This window comes from Poeciliopsis prolifica, unplaced genomic scaffold, assembly GCF_027474105.1.
Source record: "Poeciliopsis prolifica strain line A6 unplaced genomic scaffold, Auburn_PproV2 SCAFFOLD006, whole genome shotgun sequence".
Taxonomy (NCBI): Eukaryota; Metazoa; Chordata; class Actinopteri; order Cyprinodontiformes; family Poeciliidae; genus Poeciliopsis; species Poeciliopsis prolifica.
In genome coordinates, this window is record NW_026562381.1 from 4,766,937 (window position 1) to 4,780,184 (window position 13,248).

The following is a 13,248-nucleotide window of genomic DNA, read 5'->3' on the forward strand; positions in this document are numbered from 1 at the left end:
CAAAGATCTGAAACTCAGCAAAACAAATCAGGACTAAGGTGACAAGAGGCAGACTTTGCAACATCTCAGTAGTTGGTTGTGCTGTCCTATGTTGTTGTTGTTTTCAGGAATTCCTTGTATCGACTGACCAGAGAAGCAGGGGTTTCACCCTCAATCCCAAGACAAGTCAACAAGTTTTGAGTGGTTTTGGGCTCTGTAATGATATTCCACGAGGCAACAGTAATTTAGCAGTTGCCAGATATTTTATTGAACTTATGTTGTAATTAACTATTGAAGATATGAGAATTATTGGATGATTTAGATTTTTCTTGAAGAATTTCTATATAAAACCATTTAAAAAAGATTAAATAAGGTTGATTTTTTTCTTTCTTTCTTTTTTACTGTTTCCAGTGGGTGGTTGGGGGTCAATTAAATAAAAATTTTCCCAGTTCAAATTCCATAAGCCATTCCTTATTTAAAAGTTAGTCCATCCTGAATGGCTGTGAACAAGTTATTGTGTTGTATCCTGTTTATAACCCAATTGTCTTACTGCTGTGTCCCTTTTAAGCAAGAGACAACAGTGTCAACAGACACTGAGAAACAAAATCTTTACAATTTCATTTTTAAACAGACCACTTCCTGAAAAGAAACAACCTTCCATCTGGGGGATGGAGATTCATTTTTTATTAATCTCTTTTTCCTAAGCTGAGTGCACTGCAGATGTGAAATACAAATAAAATTGATTTTATTTGAATTGATGAGGATGTTGGGTTGTAGTGAATGAGGAGGGGAAAATGTGGAATTTTCAATGGATTGTTCCATTCAAAAGATGTCTCATATCACAGCAAATCACAGTTCAGAAGTGCAAGTTCTCATACTAAATATGCTTTCCACTTTTGCTGTATTAAAGTAAAATATAAATAAAAGATTTTGTTACAAAAGTAAGTAGACATTTTTTTTAATGATTCTCAGGTTCAAGCTCAAATAAAAAGAAATGGAATGAGGTGGAATGTACAAATTTATCAAAATTCAACCAGTACATAACTTTCCTGACTTAACAAAGTAAGGGCAATATTACAGACTAATCGATATTTGATTACTCTTACATAATCTCTCAACATGGTCTGCAGTCTCGGGTCATGCTCTCTTCTCTTCAGCTGACCCTGCATTCTTTTGTCTGAGATGCACCAGAAAGATGCCTCAGCATTGTGGAAGAGCTTACAGTAAGAAAAAACCTGGGAGCAAATTCTACATTTTCCACCTACAATATAAATAAAAGTTGATCCATGTAAACTAACTCAAATATCCCATGGAAAATAATTTTAATAATCTGAAAAAAAATATATATATAAAGAGGAATGAGAACGGAATACTTATTTTCCATTGTCCTTAAGATCAAAATTATCCCACACGGGAGAAAATCTCCTCTTCCTTGGTTGATCCATGCCTGTGTTCAAATACGAAGCCAAAAACCAACACAAAGCAAAGAACACAAAGTATCTCCATCCAACAAAACCCACAAACGTGTCGACACATTCTCTCCCTAATCAGTGCAGTTTTGCACGGCCACATCTACACGACACGGGAACGGTATCAGTCATGTGGTTTTCCTTAAAGTGATGCGCTCACCGACTTGAGATTTCATCTTGTCTGCTCAGCGCATGTGCTGAGGTTTCTGTGTCGTCTGGCCCATAACTAATGTAAGCACTGATTGAGTATGGTAGGAGCGGTATGTAGAGCAACAGCTGCTAGGAGGAAGGATCTACAATAATGCTTCTTTGTGCACTCAGGATGCAGCAATCTGTCACTGAAGGTGTTTTCTGTTTAATGACACCATACAATTTTAACTGTTTCCTGGGAATTCGGAAGAAAAACAGGCCTGAATTGCTATTACACCAGATCCATGCAGAGTATTTATTACTGAGAATCTTGGTGTTAGTCTCTTCTGATAGACACCCTGACAGAAAGCTACATAAACTTGATAGTATAAAAAGACAACATGAAGAGATTCCTCAGATAAACAAAAACTTATCTGTGCCATATATGGCATAATTAGGCAAAGTTACTGACTGACAAATTGCAAGAGAAGAGTGTTTAACATAGCTGTTGACAGCTGTTGATAAATAACTCAAACTGTATAGGATCAATATCTAATTTTAAAATTAAGTATTCTTTGTGGTATGTGAGTTTTTCATATTATCCTTGTATTTCCCAGATTGAGGAGAGGCGCCACAATGGAAGCAGCAACTCCACTTCTTGTGTTTTTATGGTCAACAAGCCATATGCCCTCACCTGCTCTTTGGTGGCCTTCTACATCCCTCTGATCCTCATGGTGCTGGCTTACCAGAGGATCTACATCACGGCTCGCGCACACGCCCTGCAGATCAGCATGCTACAGCGGGCAGGCGGGGCTGGAGCCTGCACTCCTGGCACCTCCAGTGCAAGCCCAGGAGTGGGTGGAACATCAGAGTCTGCTGACCATCAACGCAACCACCGTATGCGAACAGAAACAAAAGCAGCAAAGACTCTATGCATCATTATGGGATGTTTCTGCCTCTGTTGGGCACCGTTCTTTGTCACCAATGTGGTGGACCCATTTATAGGCTATACAGTGCCCGAACAGCTGTGGACCGCCTGCCTGTGGCTGGGTTACATAAACTCCATGCTCAACCCCATTCTCTACGCCTTCCTCAACAAATCCTTCCGCCGTGCCTTCCTCATCATCCTGTGTTGCGGGAGGAAGAGGTATCGCAGGCCATCCATCATGGCAACAGGCACGACCTGCACAGCCACGCAGATCAACGGTTCAACACATGTACTCAAGTAAGTTTTGTAAACCATTTTATTTTGTGATTGGAGTTCTGTGGCATCAAGCAACACAGGTTTATATTAAAATTGATTTTATCTGTAAACTTTAAGATATGCATATTTTGGTAGCTTTACATCATGAAACACATATATCCAATACTTTTTTTATCATTTCAAAACATCAAGAAAACTGTTGTTGGAATGTCATTTAACAGTTTAAAACAATCATGCTCTTGAAGAAGAAACATTGAAAATTATGAGAAACTTCCTAATGTTTAAATATTTAATTAAAAGGTTGAGTTGTCGAGTTACAGCACATCTAGTAATTTAAAGCTGTCTTTTACGACTACAGTATATATATATATATATATATATATATATATATATATATATATATATATATATATATATATATATATATATATATATATTGTACAGAAAGCATAACACTTGCATAACATTCATTAACGCTAATCAGCACTGACAAAAGCAAAGCAAAATTTTACGTCCTATGTTGTCAGTGGAACTATTTGTTTCTTAAAGTTGAATTTATAATTTATTATCATATTTCTACTATATGTCTTTGCTTTGGTAGTCTTTACTAAAAGACATTAGTGTGCTATCTGATCTTAAAAACTTGTTACTTGTCATCAGGATAATGCGATTTGCAAATATGAGTATCTGCTGTGAGAACAAACTAACTTCTTTTCAGGTATTATGGAGGTGACTTTAATTCCATCAGTACTTATCCTAGTCCCTATGGGTTTAAATGATCTAAGTATCATTATTCTCTAAACCTATTACTTAAGGACCTTATGTTCAGGATACATCACAGTTGCAAGTTAAGTGTTTTTCCATGTGCCTTCATGTCTCAATAAGATCGTATCTTTGATCATGAATGGGAGTGTGTCACTTTAGCCTCTTCATGTCGTCTTCATCCTGTTTATGCTGACAAAGATTAATCACACATTTTAAAAACACAGATTTAAAAAAAGCAGTAACAAAAAGGCAATTTGTAACCTATAATGTCATCAAGGATTTAATCATGTACTCTATCCACATATATACATATATATATATATATATATATATAATATATATATATATATATATATATATATATATATATATATATATATATATATATATATATATATATATCCAGTCAGCCATAGCTGTCTGGATAGCTCAATACATAAGGCATCAGTATATCACCCGAGAGGGCAGGGTTCGAATCCAGTCTGGGTCCTTAGGCAAGACCCTTCAAGCTACTGCCTACTCATACCATGAGAGATACTAAGTTGCATAACATGCCGGCTCAGACGTCGCCCGGCCAAACAAGGTCTGCGTCAGGTGTTGGGGAACCAGAGCACCTTGATGACAAATGGGCTACTGGAACAAGACGGAAATGGGCGAGAGATGAAAATGTGGATCTGTTGGAATGCTACTACTCAAGTAACCCTAGTGAGAGAGAGAGGTTACATGCAAAGACTGGGGAAGGAATGGTTACTTCGACATCCCCAGTCAACACTAAGCGCTAAACAACTAGTAGCTCAGTGTTCCAACATCCGCAAACGGCAACTGCTATCACAACTTGAGATTGACGAGATACAACACAAATGCTACGGCAAAAGGGAGGAACCCGGATGTCAGGACTGTGGGGACTTAACTACAAGTCCCCACCCAGTGAGGGGATACACGGCCCAATGAGCGAAACAGAGCTGAACGAGACAGCTGCTGACCTGAGAGAGAGAATCATGACCCGAATGACAACCAGGCCTCCCCGGCGCCAATTACAACGGCTGAGTGAAGTACCATCTGAAAGTCTCATTGAAAATGTGAATGCAGCATTGAGAACGATCCCTACCAACACCATAACAGAAACCAATGAGCTGATCTACAACTCAGCATCAGTGATCCTTGAGATACTTGGCTATAAGAGCAACCATGAGACCCAATACCCACCATGGGAAAAGACGGTTAGAGGCTAAAATCAAGGTAACAAGGAGGGAAGTGAGCCAACTGTCAGAGCTCCACAAGGGTGCAATGAAAAGACCAGTACCCAGAAAGTACAGGCAGATGCCCATACCTGAAGCACTTGAAACTGCCAAACAGAGGCTCCAAGCCTTGTCCAGCCGCCTAAAGAGATACACAAGGGAGAATGAATCCAGAAGGATTAACCGGCTCTTCTCCACTCAACCAGCTAAGGTGTACTCTCAATGGCAGGGTAACAATAACAACAGAGCAGACCCACCAAGGCTGGAGACGGAACAATACTGGAAAGGCATATGGGAAAGGGAGGCGTCCCACAACAGCAATGCACAGTGGCTGATCTCTCTACGAGAGGACCACAGCAACCTCCCTGAGCAAGCCCCGGTAACCATCACTGTGACAGATGTTCAAGAAAGAGTCTCAGGTATGAAAAACTGGACAGCACCAGGGCCTGACATGATCCATGCCTACTGGCTAAAGAAACTCACTGCTCTCCATGAGCGAATGGCAGCCCAAATGAACCAGCTGCTACAAAGTGGGACTCACCCTGAATGGTTAACTGAAGGGCGGACAATCCTAATCCAGAAGGATCCATCAAAGGGTCCAGTCCCACCCAACTACCGACCAATAACCTGCCTCTCCACAACCTGGAAGCTCATGTCAGGCATCATAGCGGCCAAGATAAGCAAACACATGGATAAACATGAGCACGGCACAGAAGGGTATCGGTAAATACCAGAGGAGCCAAACACCAACTCCTCGTAGACCGCACAGTTGCCCGAGACTGCAAAACCCGACACACCAACCTGTGCATGGCTTGGATTGATTACAAGAAAGCCTATGACTCAATGCCGCATACTTGGATCATTGAATGCTTAGAGATGTATAACATCAACAGGACTCTGAGAGCCTTCATTGCAAACTCGATGAGGCTGTGGAAAACCACCCTTGAAGCCAACTGCAAACCACTTGCACAAGTGTCCATCAAATGTGGCATATACCAAGGAGATGCTCTGTCCCCGCTACTGTTCTGCATAGGCCTGAACCCCCTCAGCCAAGTTATCAACAAGACTGGCTACGGATACAGACTCAAAAATGGGGCCAATATCAGTCACCTACTCTACATGGATGACATCAAGCTGTACGCCAAGTGTGAGCGAGACATCGACTCACTGATCCACACCACCAGGATCTACAGCACTGACATTGGGATGTCATTCGGACTAGAGAAATGTGGTCGGCTGGTCACAAAGAGGGGGAAGGTCATCCACACAGAAGGGGTCTCACTCCCAGAAGGAACAATAGCAGACATAGAAGACAGTTACAAGTACCTAGGTATACCACAAGCAAATGGCAACCTCGATGAGGTCACAAGGAAAGGAGCCACAGCTAAATACCTCCAACGAATAAGGCAAGTCCTGAGAAGCCAGCTCAATGGCAAGAACAAAATCCGTGCGATAAACAGCTATGCCTTGCCAGTAATCAGATACCCTGCTGGAATAATTAGCTGGCCAAAGGAGGAGATAAAAGCCACAGATATTAAGACCAGAAAGCTACTAACAATGCATGGAGGGTTCCATCCCAAATCCAGCACCTTGAGACTGTACACGAGCCGCAAGGAAGGAGGCAGAGGACTAGTGAGTGTGAGAACCACTGTCCAGGACGAAACAACTAAGATCCATAAATACATCAGGGACAAAGCCTCAACAGACAATGTGCTCAGTGAATGTCTCAGACAACAGGGAACGGAGGTTGAGGTGCCAGAGATACCATCATGGGAGGACAAACCCCTACATGGGATGTACCACCAGCAAATAACCCAAGTGGCTGATATCAGTAAATCCTACCAATGGCTGGAAAAAGCTGGACTCAAGGACAGCACAGAGGCCCTCATCCTGGCCGCCCAGGAACAGGCCCTAAACACCAGAGCAATAGAGGCCCAGATCTACCACACCAGACAAGACCCAAGGTGTAGGTTGTGCAAGGAGGCCCCTGAGACAGTCCAGCACATTACAGCAGGGTGCAAGATACTGGCAGGGAAAGCGTACATGGAGCGACATAACCAAGTGGCAGGCATAGTGTACAGAAACATCTGTGCAGAATATGGACTGGAAACCCCAAGATCAAAGTGGGAAACACCCCCAAAGGTGGTGGAGAACGCCAGAGCTAAGATCCTGTGGGACTTCCAGATCCAGACAGACAAAATGGTAATGGCGAACCAACCAGACATTGTCGTAGTGGATAAACATCAGAGGAAAGCCGTTGTGGTAGATGTAGCAATACCAAGTGATTGCAACATCAGGAAAAAGGAGCACGAGAAACTAGAGAAATACCAGGGCCTCAGGGAGGAACTGGAGAGGGCCTGGAAGGTGAAGACCACAGTGGTGCCTGTGGTCATCGGGGCCCTCGGGGCAGTAACCCCCAAACTGGAGCAGTGGCTACAACAGATCCCAGGAACAACATCAGACATCTCAGTCCAGAAATGTGCAGTCCTTGGCACAGCCAAGATACTGCGCAGAACCCTCAAGCTCCCAGGCCTCTGGTAGAGGACCCGAGCTCAGAGGATAAGAACCACCCGCGGTGGGTGAGAAGGGAATTTTTTTATATATATATATATATATATATATATATATATATATATATATATATATTATTACAAGGTTTATATTACAAGGTTTATTTTACTTTTTTTATAATGCACTTTTCAAATCTGTGACCGTTAAATAATTATTTGTGTCTCAGTGAATGTCATATTTACATAGTTCATAATCCTCTGGCATGGGAAGATAATGCATATTATATAATCTCCATCTGGTTGAATTACATCTATTGGTAGGGGTTAATTTATGAAAATGGCCACAGATTCTAAAGAAAAGCTACATGTAAACAAAGCAAGCCTTTTGTGGTTATTATAGTAGTAATATAGTCATATCCAATCTTTTAAGATTAAATATTATTGTGAGGTTTGTGTTGAATTAAGATAGACCCAGTGTTAGAATGATCTCTTCTGTATTCAGAATGTTTTTCAGGCTTATTATGTAAATTTATTATTTTATATGTGGATAGATATTAATTAGTTAACTTTTGAATCAATATGGTAATTAGATTAATTAGTAGAATGTGCAGAAATTCATTAAGAGCACAGTCGATGTGATCTTCTTTTGTTACTCAGTTGTCAACTATTCAAGTGCTTTTCAATAGTAAACACTGCATTTTCTTATGATAAGTAGCTCAAAAAAATTCTAACATTATTGCAATTATTACATTATTGATAGGAGGGATTTTGGCTTTTGTTACTATCATTATGGTAACAAAAGCCATAATGATATGGCTTTTGTTACCATTTTATCTACAAAGCAATACAAATTTTTGGATATGTTTCAAGTCCTACTTGCTGATTATTTTCAGAGAAAAAACAGTGACACAGGTTTTTCTGGTGAAGTGAGTGGCTTTGATGCAACAGAAAATGAAGAAATCACAACATAACTATTTTTTCTGCATTATACAATGTATTCATAAGCATTATCAGTTTTTATACCAACATAAGAGCATCGAGTTAAAGGCAAATAGTGCCGTTTTTTTGTGCTGATGCACTTAATCCACTTTAAAAATTAAGATTTTAAAGTTTGAATTTCTGTTTAACCTGTTGGTCACTGATCTCAAGTGATTAGGCAAAAATAATCAACTGACTTTTTGCAGCTTTAGAGATGTAATATTTCCACATGCTAGATATTGAACTACTGTGAATTTCTATTCATGGTTTCTTCCAACAGGGATTACCTGTGTTACCTGGCAACACTCAATGTGATATCATCTATTCAGTTGTCGCCAAGCTGCAAACATTACACTTCAGTGCATTTGTGGAAATCCCCAGAGGCTTCAATGATTCCTTGGTCCTGCTTCACTTAGATTTTCCTAATCCTTGTAATGCAAGTATTTAATCCAAATCAGTCTGTGTACACTGACCCCCCCCCCCCCCCCATATATATATATATATATATATATATATATATATATATATATATATATATATATATATATATATATACTGGAATTCACTGACAGCTCAGGAAGATTGGAGCTGTGTGCTGGTAACCATCTATTAAGTGCTGAGATCTTGTACCTGTACAACTGGACTGCAGAAACACTCAGAAAGGTTCTGCTCGCATGATTTTATGGCTCATAGGGGCAGCCTAAGGTCTGTGTACCACTTGTCAGAGGTTCTGCGTTGAATACAAAAACCTTCAAAGTATAGACCTGTTGTCCAAAAGGTATCATGTTAAAAATGTTGCATTTAACAGAGCCTTTTGGAGCCTCGACTGCTTAATGCTTAGTTTAATAAGCCTATAATGAATATCACAGGTTGTAAGTAAGTGTTACTTTTGGTTTAGGAAAGCTTTCTACTTTTGAACTTCTGCAGTTTTGCTGGATCCTTTCTGTACGAAAATTAGTTGTTTCTGTTTTATAAGGTAGAAGTAGTTGATGATTTACGGGAAAATTTTACTCTGATGTATTAAGTTCAATGCACATCAAGTTGAAGAAGTGCATTCTGGCTTTTGTCCTGACTGTGGAACAATGAACCAGCTCCTTACTCACCTACTATTTACTTCTGGATTGGTCAAGAGGTTTTGAATGGAGAGAAATAGACAGATTGAGGATTTGTTTGCAGTAATGTGTTTTCCTTATGGACATGATAGCAGTGTGAAATCATCTTAGATAAGCGAAAAACAATAGATTGATGGAAGCTGCACTTTAGTAATCTCCTGAGAGCAGACAAAGGTGTGTCAGAGTTTCTATTTGTACTTCTACTTTCATGAACATTTTTAAAACATCTTTAGTTAACTGGGTTCTGATTGTTCTGTTTTTAGAATAAAAGAGAAGAGACCATGCGATGGTGGGTAGATCAAATAGGACAGGGGACTAAAAAGTCTGATTTTTCCAGTTTTATGTCACATTAGTAATGTAAAAACAAGGTGCTTGCTAAAAAAAATTACTTTTTGTTAGTTGTAGTCACTGAAAAGCAAGGGTCAGAATTAAAAACTTTAAAATACACATAAAGCGTCTGCAATTAAAGAAAAATTCAAATGGGTAAAATGATGAACAAAACAGATAATGAAACGTTTCATTGGAATACATCATATAATCAAAAAATGTTGCTAAAAGGAACAGCTGTACTGTCAATCTGCAGCAGAATTTAAGATCTCTGGAGGGATTCTACAAAAATAAAAACTGAAGGAACTGATACAAAAGGCAGGAAAAATGTAAAAGAAATAGAAGCACTGGAAAAATAAACGTGGATAAGTCCAACCTACCAATTCTACACCTATCCGTACGCCACGACGCTGTCCTCTCTGATGTCCTGCACAAACATCACTCCTCATCAACTGAAAACACATTAAGGCAATAAAAAATGATGACACTTATTTCATTTGTTTGAAATGTAGAATCTCAGGATGAGGAGATTGCCTGGGGCTGCCGAAAGCAGACCAAAACATAACTATTTTCTCTACACACTCAGCCAGACATCCATTCTACTGAAGAGTTTTATGGATTGGATCCTTTTTTATATAAGCCTTTCCCACATGGTCCATTACAGTGCAGTCACTGAGCTGTGAGAGTTGGAGCTTTTAAAATGCCAAGGGTATGTCAGAGTGGCCCAGATTGGGTTTTAGACTCCTCTTGAGTGAGGACAACAGGGAGGATGTAAAAAATAGGTTAAAGTCGTAATTTTATTAGTTGCCTACTACAGCTATGAGAAGATTTAGACCACTAGTAAAATAACTAATTTTATTTTGGTCTTTTTGTCAGAAATTAAATTTGTAAAATTATGAAATGATGTTTATATTCAGACTGAACAGAACAAAACGGTTGTGTTTGGAGACTTTTTTTAAAAATCATTGTTCTTTTTTTTATAAGAAACTAAGCTCCCAGCATATTAAATTCAAATTCAATAGTCGCTGTATTACAAGGTTTGAAATATCAAATATATTAGATAAATAACACATCCTCTCTAGGACTCTAGTTGAGATCCAAACCAGCAATCTGTAAGCTGCTAGGCACCAATAACCACACAATTTTTCATTAACTTGTTTGCTTACAGGCAAGAAAAACAGTTTATGACAAATTGTTTCTGGTAATTGTTGGATCCAACCACTGTTTAATATGTTAGGAGACTAATCCTTAAATTACTTTTCACAATGACCTCTGATTTATTGAATCATTATATATGCCTGCTGTACTCCAAACATAACAGTGAAAATGTATGTTGATTATGATGAATTAGCCACTTAAGCTGGCAAAGTAAAGGAATGACATATGATATCTCCATTCTCCATGGCGCCTTAACACTGTTCATTATACACTCCATCACAGACAGTAAAAGAACGTCTCCTCAGTATTCTTTCTCTCATTGGAGTCATTTATCTGAAAAGAGTCAGTCCCAAGACAACAAGCACTATCGAGAAACAATTGTTCACTGACAGAGGTCACAAAATGAGACACAAATAGTGAAACGGATAAAATGTGTGCACAAGAGAGGAAAAGAAAAGACAAAATAAAAAGGCAGAAAGAGTCATTTTAGTAAGATTGACATTTTAATGTATCAAAAACACTTTAAGTAATTAAAAAACTGAAAAAAATGAAACAAATTGCAAAAAAGAACAACACATTCAGAACAAATGAGGAGAAACAACATAACTAAAAAAATATGGAAGGAGAAAGCAGGAAAGAGAAAATTGTGAGATGAAAGCAGGAAGGTGAGAATACAGTTTGGAAGAAGTGAGTAGGAGATGAGTTAATAGGTCAGAGTGGAGGTGAGAAATTAGAATAATGAGTAAGGTGAAGTACATGAGTTAGAGAATCAACTGGAGAAGAAAATGCTACTCATGCAGGTAAAAAAAGGACATAAATAATCGCAGACTTGGAGCACAAACATATTTAAAAAGCAGATGAATATCACTCATCTGGAGAGGAGGAATGCAAATTAAGCATGAAAAAGTAAATATTTAAAAAAGAAATGCCTTAAACTTCATTTTTAAACCTCCTACACTTACTTTAATAATACCAGGTAAAAATGATTTATGTTTTGGTCTTTTAAAACGCAAAGTTAATGACCAGTTTCCATCATTTGTGACAGTCAAAATGTACTGTGTGTGAGCTCCCCCCCTGCTGGGAGATGAAGCCTTTGACTCAGACTTTGCTGGCTGGTATGCTGCTGATGTTTTTTTTTTTTTCAGCTGCTCTGCAGTAAAACACAGAGGTGGTTAAACACACAGCCATAAAGCACAAAAAACTGAGCCAACAACAGTTTTAAAAAGAGTGGAATTTTGCAATTATTTTCCCTATTAGTTCAAAGGACATATATAAATTATGAAGCAAGCACAGCTATTCTTCAAAGCTTTTGATTTGATGCAGGAAGAATCAGACTGTATGTTAAAATACCAATCATTCATTCGTTTCTGTGACACTTTGGATTTGATGGTTGAAAAAAACGATAAGGTCTCATAACTTTTTTTAAAAAATTCAGTCACTCAGATCAAATGGAAGAAACCTTTTTCAAAGGTTACACTAATATAAGACGTAGGACATGTCTAAGGCTTTACGGAGATTTTAGTAGAGTTTGATTTTGGAACTTATACCTTTTATCTCCACAGCAGTAAATTTGCTGTTACCATTTTTCACCTTCATTTCAATGTAAAAGCAGTGAAATATATTAGTAACCATTACATATCACAATCCAAATGACGCACCAGATTTTGTAGTTTAAGAAATAACAAAACAGAGGGTTTTTAGAGTGAGATGATCATATAATATCACCTTGTCTCTTCAGTTTTTTCTACTCCTTTGATAGATCCAGTTTTAGGTAGTTCATATTTTTTTAACCTTTTGAAAAATGTAGAAAGTGGGAGGAAAAAAAATCTTATTCTTGGTCTTAAGTTAATATATCTGGAGCATAAATTTTAATAATTCAAGCTGAATAAATTTAACTTTGCCGTTTCAGGTTGCGCCCCCTGCAGGTTGATTGTCACAAAGATTAGAAGAGTGATGATGAAGAAAACAATTACAGTTTTTAAAATTGTTTCTCTTGTCATCTTACTGGCTTTTTAGTGAAATGACTTTGCTGAGTAGAATTTGTAGCTGAACTACGGCTTGCAATAAAGCAAAAATGAGTTTGACTTTTCTTTTTAAATTACATGTTTTATGTATTGTTTTGTTTGTTTGTTTTTCAATATGTGAGAAAACAGATGTACGGCCAGAAACTGTGAAACAATCTTTGTTTCAAAATGATGAATGAAATCCACACTACTCCATCTTTCCCTCCAAAAACCTGACAAATGCCTTAACAATGGCGGCTGAGAGGTGTCCATCTTTGATGCCTTACCACTTTGTAGCTTTTTAATCTCTTTACTTCCCTCCAACTCCTCAAATTGGCAGACATGGTGACTGGATTGTAGAAATTTTCATAGAGCT

General features: G+C 38.4%; 1 pseudogene; it reads left to right on the forward strand.

The window, feature by feature from the left end:
- The window catches only part of LOC129360518 (5-hydroxytryptamine receptor 4-like), a 133,124-nt pseudogene that overhangs the window by 87,669 nt on the left and 32,207 nt on the right, over positions 1-13,248 (forward strand).